This window comes from Ovis aries, chromosome 4, assembly GCF_016772045.2.
Source record: "Ovis aries strain OAR_USU_Benz2616 breed Rambouillet chromosome 4, ARS-UI_Ramb_v3.0, whole genome shotgun sequence".
Taxonomy (NCBI): Eukaryota; Metazoa; Chordata; class Mammalia; order Artiodactyla; family Bovidae; genus Ovis; species Ovis aries.
In genome coordinates, this window is record NC_056057.1 from 28153312 (window position 1) to 28166855 (window position 13544).

Consider the following 13544-nt stretch of genomic DNA (forward strand, 5'->3'; position numbering starts at 1 on the left):
CTCAAGAAGAATAATAGTGGAGTGGCTAAGGCCATAGACTCCACAGCTAGATGGTGTATGTTCTAATTCCTGTTACACCACCAAGTAGCCTTGTGACCTTGGCCAATTTCCTTGGTGGCCTACATTTTCCTCATCTGTGAAATGAGGCTCATAATTATGTCTACCCTTAGGTTACCAGATAGCACAACCTCATAGTGTAAAGGAGGATAGATGAATTCACATTTCTTTAAAAGCAATCAGATCAATGAAGGCACACAGTAAGTGTTATATTGATATTGGCTCCATAATTTAAATTAGAACAACTCTGCAGACCAGTCAACGGTATGTACTAATCTTTGTTCTTACCCAAGTTTAGAAAACCAAATTTGGAATCAGCATAGGGAAGTCACGTGTTTTTAAAATGCTCAAGCCTAGAGAACTTTGCATAGTTGCAAGTTTGGATAATTATTTAAAAACTCATATCCAAAGCACTTCCTGACAAAGAATAGTGGGTATTTCTACTTATGAGCAAAAGTGGTGCCACCATGTGGCAATAACATATACACAGGTGCCAATGCATTTGCCTGGCTAGGGTTGAAATTGTGCAACATAAGATGAATTTTTATTTTTTAGTATTGACTTTTACCCCCAAATTGTATGTATAAAGTGAAAGTTTATCATTTCCAAATCATACTTTCCAAATTCTCATAGTACCATGAAACAGTAATGCATTTTTCTTTGAAAGAGAACTAATGTAATTTGGCTCTGATTTGAGTTTAGCAAGTACAGAAATAATGCCATTAGAACAGTGTTTTCCAAACTGAATTTCGTGGAGTCTGGATTCCCAGGGAAAGGGACTGAGGAGGAAGTGAGTGGGTGGGACACGGGTTCTTCCTTAACAGTTGCACTAGTTTTGTACGTTAGGACTATTCATAAGTTTTTATTTGAAGAAAGTGTTCAGCTGTTTAAAGAAATGTTTCCATGTTTTAAAAGTGAGTGCAATCCTATATTAGAAGGGTTTAATGGGACTTTAAGACTTTGGATTTGCAATAAAGATTTCACAAGAACTTAGGAAACAACTGAGATCTGAAGAAGACAGGGCGGGGGTAGTGGGGGGGTGGGGTGGTGCAGAAAGTGCATTGGTTGGAGTTCTAGTCCCATTATGCAAGATCAAAAATTAGACAGTAGAAAAGGAAAAGACATGATTTAAATCAAAGAGGAAAATGAGAAGCATCACGCATGGCACTTCTGCTCTTTTTCTCTTCACATTTTCCTGCACTGTTTAATATATGCTGTTGTCTTAAATATATTAAGCATTGAAACCTTCAGAAAATATTGGAGTTTTTATTTTTAGGTTAAAGGCAAATTGTTTCTTGTTGGCAGGACACAAGGACCAGTAAAAGCTCTATTTTTCTTTTGGAACAGAACACGGTTACATACTTCTGCAAATAATAGTTCCTGATAGAAGGACGGGAACATATTATTTGAAAAAAGTTTATTTGCTGAATAAACAAATGTACTTTGTTCAAAAAGGGCGTTTGAGAGGGGTTAGAGAGGGGTATCTGCTGAGAGAATCATTTATGCAACTACTATTTATTAAGCTTGTATTACACGTCAGATGATGAACTGACTTCTGGAGTTAGAGGGTAATGCCCTGCCTCAAATATTAAGCTCTCATACTGAGAAGGAAGTTGTGTTAGCCATTTGCAAATAATAATAATTTAGTACTTGTCTCTAACCCAGAAGAAAATGCAAGTTGTAGAAAAAAATATGGAGGAGACCGTTTATCTCACCTTCATTGTAGTTCTTACAGAAATCAGTTCGCTGTACATCCCAGGTGATGAGTGATATGAATGTGTGTGTGTGTGTGTGTGTGTGTGTGTGTGTGTGTGTCAAGTCACTTCAGTCATGTTCAACTCTTTGTGACCCCATGGACTGTTGCCTGCCTGGCTCCTCTGTCTATGGGATTTTCCAGGCAGTAATACTGGAGTGGGTTGCTATGCCCTCCTCCAGGGGGTCTTTCCTACCCAGGGATAGACCCTATGTCTCTTATGTCTCCTGCATTGACAGGAGAGTTCATTACCACTTCACCTGGAAAGCCCATATGGCTGAATAAGTAACACTTTTTAGTTCAATACCTGTATAACCTATTTTAAAACACTAAGATTTCTCATCTACTGAAAGTCTTATTTACAGGTATCACTAATCTTTTATCTCAATAACATGGATTAGGCTCTTAGCTCCTATTACCTTGAAGTCATATAAATTGGTTTGATTTTGTTTCCATACTTCAAGAAGCTCAATGAAGCTTTTACTTGGTTCTCAAATAGTGAAGAACTAGCAAACACTGTTGATACTTTAGAACTAAGTGGGTATTACAAATGAGTTGGCAATTCATGTTGGTGTTATGGTTTGTTATGACTGCTTAATTCAAAGGCATATTTGCAGAGAGGGAATTTGAATTAAGTAAATCAAAATAGTAAGGCTTTGATTAAAAAATTAGCTTTCTTTAGCTTAAATGTTGATATTTCAAGGCCTACTGATATTTTAGTCATTTGTGGTTATTTTTGTTTCCTCTTCAGACCTCTGGGAAATAAGAGAATAGTAAATCAAAGCTCAGATTACTTCTTGCATTTATTTTCTTTTCATTTATGCCATGTATTAGTGCACCTTAAAGAAACTGTAGACATGTGTAACTTGAACAGAATCACTACGAGGGAGAATTATATTTCTGGTCTAATCAATTTGAATAATTCATGTTATAAAAATTATTTTTTTCAAATTTGATTACTAATTCTAGTCATTTGTTAGATGCAGTCATAAATATCACCAGTGGAAAACAAATATAAGAATATTTATTTTATCACTAAAGTGAAATTTAGGAAAAATTGTCATCAAACTGAAGTTGTATTACTTGTTTTCTCATTTTCCATTTTTTATGTTAGCCACTTTCAAATTTATTAATTTATTTTTTTTCAGAAAAATAATATTCTTTCCAAGACAGAAATGATTCTACACATATCAATAGCTTATCAGTTCCGGTATAATTTTCTCATAACATGGGATGATCATTCATGAATTAGGCATTACTGTTTAGATAATTCAAGATTGTAGCCTACTGATGCTAACAGCATGAACGGGTAAGTTTTATTTTACTCAGTGCTTCCTTAGCCCACTTGGGTGGTTCTAATCTGTCAGCACACTGAATGTTAAGAGATACTTTGGGGTCTGAGAAATGTGAAATGACACCTTAGGTGGAAACTGTTTTGAGACTGATTTTTTCAAATACTTAATCACTTTTGCCAGAAACACATTCACTTGCCAAAAATCCAAACAGTCAATATTTATCAGAATTCAGATAGTCAAGAAGACCTAATAAGTAATTGCTCTAGGATTTTAATTGGATACATGTATATGTGTATGTGCGTGTGTATTTCTAGTTTTGTCACCATATGATTCATCACCGTCACTCATTCGTTTATTCCTTGATTCATTTCAGGTATGCACTGAGGCATTACCATGCTTTTATGCAATATAAGGCACTGAAACTTTAGTTCCTCTTCTTATGGAACTTAGAATAATGGTGAAGGGAGTCAAACAAATGTTATGAAATGAGGTGCAAAATTTAATGAGAAAATGCAATAAGATGAAGAAAGAGATCCTACATCAAATCATTTTTAGCTTCGATATGAAGGATAAGTAAGGATCTGTGTAGAAAAATGGGATGGGGTGGGACTGGAATTCAGAAAGAGGTAATGTTTGTATGAGAAATCTCTGAGACATCAGAGAGCCTGATGTCTTTAAGGACTGAAAGAGTATTGTTGTGACTCAGATGAAGGGAGGAAAGCATATCATAGACATCATGTTAAAGATTGGGGTTACACTGATAGGTATTATCCAGGAAAGTGACAGAAGACTGCTTTCATAAGATAGGCAGTGAATAGTAAAGAGCACTTGATGAAAAAAAAATTTTTTAAGAGTAGAAAAAATTATTTATGTTGATTGTGTATGGATAATGTAAAGGGAAAAGAGGAGTCAGATATCACTTTTGTGTTTTCTGGGTGCACAAACTGAGACCAGAGTTAACTGGAGAAAAACAGCCTGAGACAGCTAAATGGAGTAATACTTCTGCTTTATTGACTACACCAAAGCCTTTGACTGTCTAGATCACCACAATCTCTGGAAAATTCTTCAAGAGATGGTAATACCAGACCATCTTACCTGCCTCCTGAGAAATCTGTATGCATGTCAAGAAGCAACAGTTAGAACTGAACATGGAGCACCAGACTGATTCCAAATCGGGAAAGGAATACGTCAGGACTGTATATTGTCACCTTGCTTATTTAACTTATATGCAGAGTACATCATGCGGAATGCTGGGCTGAATGAAGCACAAGCTGGAATCAAGATTGCTGGGAGAAATATCAATAACCTCAGAAACACAGATGATGCCACCTTTATGGCAGAAAGCAAAGAAGAACTAAAGAGCCTCTTGATGAAAGTGAGAGAGGAGAGTGAAAAAGTTGACTTAAAACTCAACATACAGAAAACTAAGATTATGGCATCCATTCCCATCACTTCATGGCAAACAGATGGGGAAACAATGGAAACAGTGGTAGACTTTATTTTGGGGGCTCCAAAATCACTGCAGATGATTGACTGCAGCCATGAATTTAAAAGACACCTCCTCCGTGGAAGAAAAGCTATGACAAACCTAGACAGCATATTAAAAAGCAGAGAGACACTTTGCCAACAAGGTCCATCAATCAAAGCTATGGTTTTTCCAGCAGTCATGTATGGATGTGAGAGTTGGACTATAAAGAAAGCTGAGTGCCAAAGAATTGATGCTTTTGAACTGTGACATACATATATCAGTGGCAATTTTAAAATAGATGTTAGGCTGGAGACAAAATGTCACCATATAGAAAGCAAATAAAGCCCTGAAAAGGAAAATATTAATATCTCCATTGAGAGTCCTGGAGAGAAAATAGAAGAGGGTCCAGGTGGGATTCTGGAGCATCAATATCATTGCATTTAATGCATCATGTTTTATACATTGGTTTATGGGTTGATGTGCATAAGCACATGAGTTCTTGGAAGGCAGTCCCTTCTCTTGTTGATTAAAATCTGTTTTGGCATTTCATATTGCTTTACAAATATTCAATGAATAAAGGTATAAATGAAAAGTCATATGTCAACCTGATAATACTATAAGAATAGTGATTTTAATGTTATTTTAGATACATATAGCCCTAAACAGTCTGATACTCTCTTTAGATAGTATTAACAACGTTATACTTAAGAATTTATGCTGGAGTATAATTATTGAGGCAAAGAACTAGAGGAATAAGATATAAACAGGCATCAGGCTTGGACCAGCTCTCTGGTAGCCTTATGCTATGATATAATCAAGCCCTTCGTGGATCACAGTCTTGTTGTTGCAAAGGGGCTTGCATAGCTCAGTGAAGTTATGAGCCATGCTGTGCAGGGGCACCCAAGACAGATGGATCATAGTGAAGAGTTCTGACAAAATGTGGTCCATTGAGGAGGGGATGGCAAACTCCTTCAACATTCTTGCCACAAGAATCCATGAACAGTATGAAAGGAAAAAGATATGGCACTGAAAGATGAGCGCCCCCCAGGTCGGAAAGTGTCCAGTTCGAAAAAGTGGAGGGTAATTACTGATAAGTGCAGGAAGAATGAAGAGGCTGGGCAGCCAAAGCAGGAATGATGGTCAGCTGTGGATGTGTCTGGTGGTGAAAGTAAAGTCCGATGCTGTAAAGAACAGTATTGCATAGAACCCTGGAATATTAGGTCCATTTATCTAGGTAACCTGAAGATGGCCCAATAGGAGATGTCAAGAGTAAACATTGACATCTTAGGAACTAGTGAACTAAAATGACAAAAATGGGAAAATTTAATTCAGATGACCATTATATCTACTACTACGGGCAGGAATCCCTTAAAAGAAATGGAGCAGCCCTCATAGTCAACAAAAAAATCCGAAATGCAGTACTTCGGTGAAGTCTCAAAATGATAGAATGGTCTCAGCTCATTTCCAAGAAAAATCTTTCAACATCACAGTAATCCAAGCCTATGAAGCTGACTGGTTTTATGAAGACCTACAAGACCTTCTAGACAACTCCAAAAAAAGATGTCAGCAAATTTGAAAAACTCAGTAGTGACACAGGACTGGAAAAAATCAGTTTTCATTCTAGTCCCAAAGGACAATGCCAAAGAATGTACGAACTACCTTACGATTATGCTACCGTAGGTTATGCTCAAAGTCCTTCAAACTGGGCTTTAGCACTACATGAACTGAGAACTTCCAGATGTACAAGCTGGATTTCAAAGAGGCAGAGGAACCAGAAATCAAATTGCCAACATTTTTTTGGATAATGGAGAAAGAAAGGGAGTTCCAGAAAAACATCTACTGTAGTCTTTGACAATGTGGATCAAAACAAACTGTGGAAAATTCTTAAAGAGACGGGAGTACCAGACCACCTTACCTGTCTCCTGAGAAACGGGTATGCAGGTTAAGAACAATAGTTAGAACCAGACATAGAACAACTGACTGATTCAAATTGGGAAAGGAGTATGATAAGGTTGTGTATTGTCACCTTGCTTATTTAACTTCTATACGGAGTACATCATGTGAAATGCCAGGATGGAATCACAAGCTGGAATCAGGATTGCCACGAGAAATATCAGCAACCTCAGATATGCAGATGATACCACTCTAATGGCAGAAAGTGGAGAGGAAGTAAGAGCCTCTCATTGAAGGTGAAAAAGCTGGCTTCAAACTCAACATTCAAAAAACTAAGACCATGGCATTTGGTCCCATCATTTCATGGCAAATAGATGGGGGGAAAGTGGAAGCAGTTGCAGATTTTCTTTTCTTGGGCTCCAAAGTCTCTGTGACTGGTGACTACAGCCATGAAATTAAAAGATGCTTACTCCTTCAAAGAAAAGTTATTACAAACCTAGACTGTATTAAAAAGCAGAGACATCACTGCCAACAAGTCAAATCTGTGGATTTTCCAGTAGTCACGTATAGATGTGAGTGTTGGACCATGAAACAAGTTGAGTACTGAAGAATTGATGCCTTCAAATTGTGGTGCTAGAGATTTTTCAGAGTCCTTTGGACTGCAAGGAGATCAAACCAGTCAATACTAAAGGAAATCAACTCTGGGTGTTCACTGGAAGGACTGAACTTGAAGCTGAAGCTCCCAGTACTTTGGCCACCTAATGCGAAGAGCTGACTCACTGGAAAAGACCTTGATGCTGGGAAAAACTGAAGGCCAAAAGAGAAGGGAGTGATAGAGAATGAACAACAATAGCAAAAATAACCAACAAGATATAAAGCATAAAATGGTTCATAAAATTACAAAGTTGAATTGCTTTGGTTCCAAATCAATGTTGAAAGAAATGGGTTATGAAGGGTTAGTGGGATTTCAGAAAGGGAAATATCAAGGTGGTTTTGTTGCTGTTGTTCAGTCGCTCAGTCATGTCTGACTCTGCGACCCTATGGATTGCAGCACGCCAGGCTTCCGACTCTGAAGAGTCTTCTCTGACACCACAGTTCAAAAGCATCAGTTCTTCAGCACCCAGTCTTCTTTAAGGTTCAGGGTGGTTTAAACGAATTTAAATCAGCTTTATGAAGTCAAAGGAAGGAAAAGTTTAAGTTCTTCTATTTGTTTCCCAAAGCCCATGGATTCTACCAGAAAAACTGTCTTTGGTGATCAGTGTAACCAATAATGAGAAAGGGGCAGTGAAGCTAGAATCACAAAAGCCAGGTATCCCCCACTGCTGTGCCAGAGCAAAGTTTAACATTCTTCAGGGTGGGCTTGACATCCTACATGTGAAGTTGCATAAATATGACAAAGACTGTAAGTGCTACTTACAGACCTTCTTCCATCCATTTTCCAAGACCTCTCAGATTTCTTTTCAAGAACATTCACAGTGAAAATTGTATTTTAATTCTTGAGTCAGCTGACCAAGTGGTCAATAGAATTGTATATGTGCATACAAAGAGTTTAAGACACAGTAAACCAGATAACTTCCTAATCGGCAGTGGGTGTCAGTGTTATTCCTTATTAATTTTGGTTTGGCCAGACAGGACAGAAATGGCAGGTCATGGCAATACATACTTAACAGAAAGTGAAAATGAAGTCTCTCAGTTGTGTCCGACTCTTTGCGACCCCGTGGACCGTAGCCCACCAGTCTCCTCCGTCCATGGGATTCTCCAGGCAGGAATACTGGAGTGGGTTGCCATTTCCTTCTCTAGGGGATCTTCCTGATCACGGATCGAACCCAGGTCTCCCGCATTGCAGGCAGATGCTTTAACCTCGGAGCCACCAGGGAAGCCTGACATACTGTACAGAGCAAGTAGCAATCTTTCTGGCACTACCTGACAAACGAGTATCAGTGAACATCTTGGTATTGAGCAGTTTCATAAATGACCTGGTATCATCAGGATACATGTAGACATATGTTAATAGGACCATCCTTCCTTAGTGAAGCCTGCAAAAAAGAAGCAAATAGGAAAATATTAGTGAAAGATATCTATTCCTGATGAAGTTTCATATAATTCCTGCAGAGTTTCCCATATAATTAAACTGTTATTATAGGCTATAGCTCTGGAAAGAGCCAGATCACACATATCTGAGAGAGCTATTCCACATTCTTTTTTGAACCCTGAGCTACTGAGAACCCGACATATTTGACTGGATGATTTTAAAGCACAAAATGGTACAGCCGGCAGCCTTTTCCCATGGGTAGAGTCTGCAGGCCCAAACTCTCACAGATTTCTGTGCAGAAAAGGAGGAACAAAAGAAGCTGAACAGATGATCAAAGCAACATTTGTTTCCCCAGATTTGGCAATTGTTGTTCATATGTTCACCTGCGAGTGGTTTTGGTCAACCATTTCTTGGTATGAGAACTTAATTTCCACATAAACTGTCTCTGGGTAGCAGTGGAATGGGGTGTCCTGAATATTAGCATAGCTGCTGTAACTATGAGTATTAACTGAGGTATGTAGATAAACATGGTTCCATTTTTGTCGCAGTTTTTCAAGTCTCAACTTTTAACTAAATTGACACATATGAATTGGTGGGAGATTGTCCCTATGCCATTTTCTTTTTGTGAAAGCCTGTGCTTTGCACTACACTGCTTCGAAATCTCATTCAGAGGAACAGCATGAACAGGCTTCAACCATTGTTGTGATAGTTGTAAATGGTCAAAATTTGCATTCTTATAATTTTTCCATTTGTGAGGTTTGCAAGTTATTCACTTAAAACATTCTTAAAATGGATGGCTTCTTGTTTGTAAGCCAGATGATAAAGAAGCAACCAGAGAGTCCTGTTATTGAACATAAGAAGATTCTTCCTATTTACCAGTGCCATAAGTAATATAATCTAAAGTGAAGATTCAAGCAACATGCCAAAGTACTGAGTTTTCTCCGTACTTTGATTGAACTCTTTAATGGTCTTGGTATTAAAAAAAAAAGTATTTGTTAAAGAAATTTAATTACCACTGAACAGGAATATGTACTGCTTAAATAAATACAGTTATCGTACACATTTATATGAGCTGGGATTTATATTTTGAAATGGAAGCTTTTCTGTGTCCATGTTTCTTAATAAACTGAAAACTATTTCTAAAAACTTCATGGGTTGATAAATGCTAAACATAAGAAGGAATAACTGTCAAAGAATAATTGAGAAAGACACTGAGGAAAGAATGAGTAGAACTTTGTAAAGTGATAATGCTGCTGCTACTGCTAAGTCGCTTCAGTCGTGTCCGACTCTGTGCAACCCCATAGATGGCAGCCCACCAGGCTCCCCTGTCCCTGGGATTCTCCAGGCAAGAACACTGGAGTGGGTTGCCATTTCCTTCTCCAATGCGTGAAAGTGATAATAAGACTAGTTAATTTAGATGTGGAAAAGTTCAGACTGAGCATTTGGTATTAGAATAATAATGAGTGTGTGTGTGTGTGTGTGTGTGTGTGTGTGTGTGTGTGTGTGTATCTTGGCATGTATTTGAAATCTCAGACAAATAGTGGGTGAGTCCAAGTAAAGTTATATCTGTTAAGAAAATAGGATTTGATGGGACTTGCCTGGCAGTCCAGTGGTTAATAAGACTGTACTTCCAATGCAGGAGATGATGGAGTTTGATACCTGGTCAGGAAGCTAAGATCCCACATGCTCCATGGCACAGCCACCAAAAAAAAAAAAAAAATTAGATTTGTTCCCCTGGTGGCTCAGTTGGTAAAGAATCTGCCTGCAATGCAGCAGACCTGGGTTTGATCCCTGGGTCAGGAATATCCCCTGAAGAAGGGAATGGCAACCTACTCCAGTATTCTTGCCTAGAAAATCCCATGGACAGAGGAGCCTGGCAGGCTACGGTTCATGACACACTCACTCATAAGTAATGCTAACAGTCAAAGAGTCGGACATGACTGAGCAACAACAAATGCTAATGCTACTATTTGTTATCATCAACTTCCTTCTAACTTACGTATCCCTGGCCACCTGTTCTAAGTAATTTGTAAGGACTTTGGATGTTCCTAGACAAGAAATGTTGTGAACAGTGATGATTCCATTTTCTCATTGTTAAAGCTGGATGTTATTTTTTCCTTGTAAGTTGATTATTTCTAATTATGATAATATAACAGCTGTTGACAGTGACCTTTCTTTCACATTTTGTGATATGTAGGTGACTGTAACTTGTTGAAACTCAGCCCTGGTATTGTGTTACTATTATTGTTCCTGGGGAGGCTTATTAGCCTGTCACCGAAGATGTAAGAAAAATCCATCTTCCCTTTTGGAATATGATGAGCCTTTGTCACCCACAATGCAATTAATGTTAAAAATAGAAAGAATGGTTATGATATGATTATGATTAGACAGAGATGAGCTATTGTCCAAGTAACAGGAACTGATCCAGCAGGCCAGAGATGACCTGCACAGAACCATCAGTTTGCTGATTGCCATTTCTCTCTGAGTTTGATGAAATATTCATGCCTTTGCTCTCCTCTCTGCAAGCACTATTGATTTCTTGTATAAACGCTGCTATATTTAGTCTAGACAAATGGAATGTGGATTGCTGCTGAATAAATTGGATGAAAGACTGGGATCTTGCCTGCCGCTTTCTCTCAGTCTTGGGCAATTATTTATAATCAAGGGCAGTTTTTGTAAGTTGAGGGTGATTTTTCACAATTTAGTGATTAGTCTCTGAACAAAGGCAAGCAGTTAGACACAATCATTTCTGTTGGGATAGCAGGTTAAGAAGTCAAATTACCCTTTGAGTCTTAGACTAGCTGTATCAGAGAGTTCTGGGACTCTTTTCTCCTTATCATTTTGTTTTCTTTGGGGGGGGTTGGAAATTGATGATTTTAGTTTACAGATAATAAGAATGCCAGCAAGAAGAGATCCCAGGTCTCTTGAAATTTTTCGTTTTGCGTTCATAGGGTTAAATATGTTTATTGAGATGTCCATGTAAATACTGAGGCTTTATTTTGGCCTTTTCAGTATAGAAATGAAGTATACAATTAACAGTCATTGCTTTTGATTGGAATAATGCCACCTCCATAAATTAATACTCAAAATCTCATGTTACTCCAGAGCCTTAATTGACAGTTCTACCTTGGACAGTGTAACCAAAGATCTTACAGGCCCTCATTCTCACTTAGTTTCAAACTTGTCAAAGTTAATATTTTTTCTTTTGCAAATATCATGTTTTAGAAGATATTGTCCACCAAACTATGGTTTATTAATAAATCATTTTTCCATTTTCATTAAAATGACATGTCAGTACCATTACTGCAAACTCTTCTGATCTGTACGTTGAAAAATCACCAATGTTGTCATCAAGATTGATAACAGGTTGCCTACGTACCAGTGCACAGTCATGCCTCTTTACGCAAACCTCTGTGTACACACAATTCACATGGTAAGCCAGATATTAATATTTCATTTAGTGTTTGAATTCTTAATTTCTACAAACAATTTCTGTTAGCCTTTCTTGACTTGCTGAAAATAGCTCTGAAATTCACATGGAATATTAACTTCATAGTTTCCAACTGGCAATCTGCAAATTTAAGTTACTCAGGGTAGGAGCCAGAGCATTAGATGCAATTGTAAAAATATGAAAAAATAGAAAGGGGGAAATTGCTCATGTTTCCACCTAAAATACAACTTTCTTTTGTTCTCTATCTCACCAATCTTAGCTAGTAGAATTCAGAGATTAATACCATCAAATCTCCAGTAGAATATATGCTCAATGAAAGCTAGAGATTTTATATCTTTTTGTTTTAGGGAATTTAAGGTTCTCAGTAAATGTATATTGACTAAGTTAAATTACAGTTAAAGAGTTATCATAGGGTATATGTCACTTTTATTATTGTTCTTTCACTTAATATTGTAACAGCATTTTTCCTGTTTCCATAAACATTATTTTCAATGATTACATATTTTCCATGAAATAGATGTGACATATTTTACTAGACATCTCCTTGTAGTTGTTGATTTCAGTTAAAATAATAATACTTTAGTTAACAATATGACATTGAACTGTTTCTTCCTGTGTTAATTTTATTTCCTTAAGATATATTCCAAGAGTTGGCAAACCTGAATCAAATGGTAGAAATATTTAAGTCCTCTTGCTACCTATCACCAAATTGTGATATTGCATATTACTTTTTCAGTAGTTTTAAACTGATTGGCAGTGTCACTTGCAATATACAGTTGTCTGCTTGGTCGTATGTTTACCCTGTTGTACACACATGTATGCATATATGTGAATCACATATATGTTCCCTTGTCTATGGAATTCTCCAGGCAAGAATACTGGAGTGAGTAGCCATTCCCTTCTCCAGGGGAATATGATACTTAATAATTAGAAAATGATGCCTTATTTTTATTTAAAATTTGTATTTCTTTACTTTAGTGAAGGTGGATTTTTTATTTGTTTAGCTATATTTGTTTTCTTGCCTTAAATATTTTCTAGAAGTTTTAGTGTTTTTATTCTCTAATATTTAATAGAAGTCATACACAATTTTATTTTCATATTTACTCCTCATATTTTTGTTTGGTTATTCTCACAGTGTTCATAATTTATTCTAATACACAGTAAATTCCATTTTTACATAATTTAAAAGAGCATTTATTGAGAGGTATGCTGTATGTTGTCAGTCTTTGAATTATCTTATTTAATCCTTTTAACAACTCTGTGTTGTTACTGTTAATGGTAATTATCTCCATTTTAAATGTGAGGAAACTGAGACCCAGAGAACTTAAACAATACACTCAGGATAACACAGTTACCCAGAAGGTAGCACATCCTTTTATATGTTATGGGAACAGGCATTTAGATTTAAAGCAGAGTTTGAAAATTGGCAACCTGTATGTCAAGGTCCATTTACAGAAGCATGTTTTTCCAATTCCCATAATTTAAAAAAAATATTCCAATTATTTAACTGAAAATTAGGTGACTTCTGTCTACAGTGGGTCTGTATTTGCTTTCTACTCACCATTTCCCACATTTTAGTAAGCAGATTTGTACTT

At 37.0% G+C, this 13544-nt stretch overlaps 1 protein-coding gene across 25 annotated transcripts in view; it reads left to right on the top strand.

The window, feature by feature from the left end:
* The window catches only part of HDAC9 (histone deacetylase 9), a 1063328-nt gene that overhangs the window by 573253 nt on the left and 476531 nt on the right, over positions 1-13544 (top strand). For 2 of the 25 annotated variants that reach the window (XM_060414380.1, XM_060414379.1), the window contains exon 3: positions 2959-3119. The gene's annotated coding sequence lies outside the window, so the exon portion shown is untranslated. 25 annotated transcript variants of the gene reach the window in all.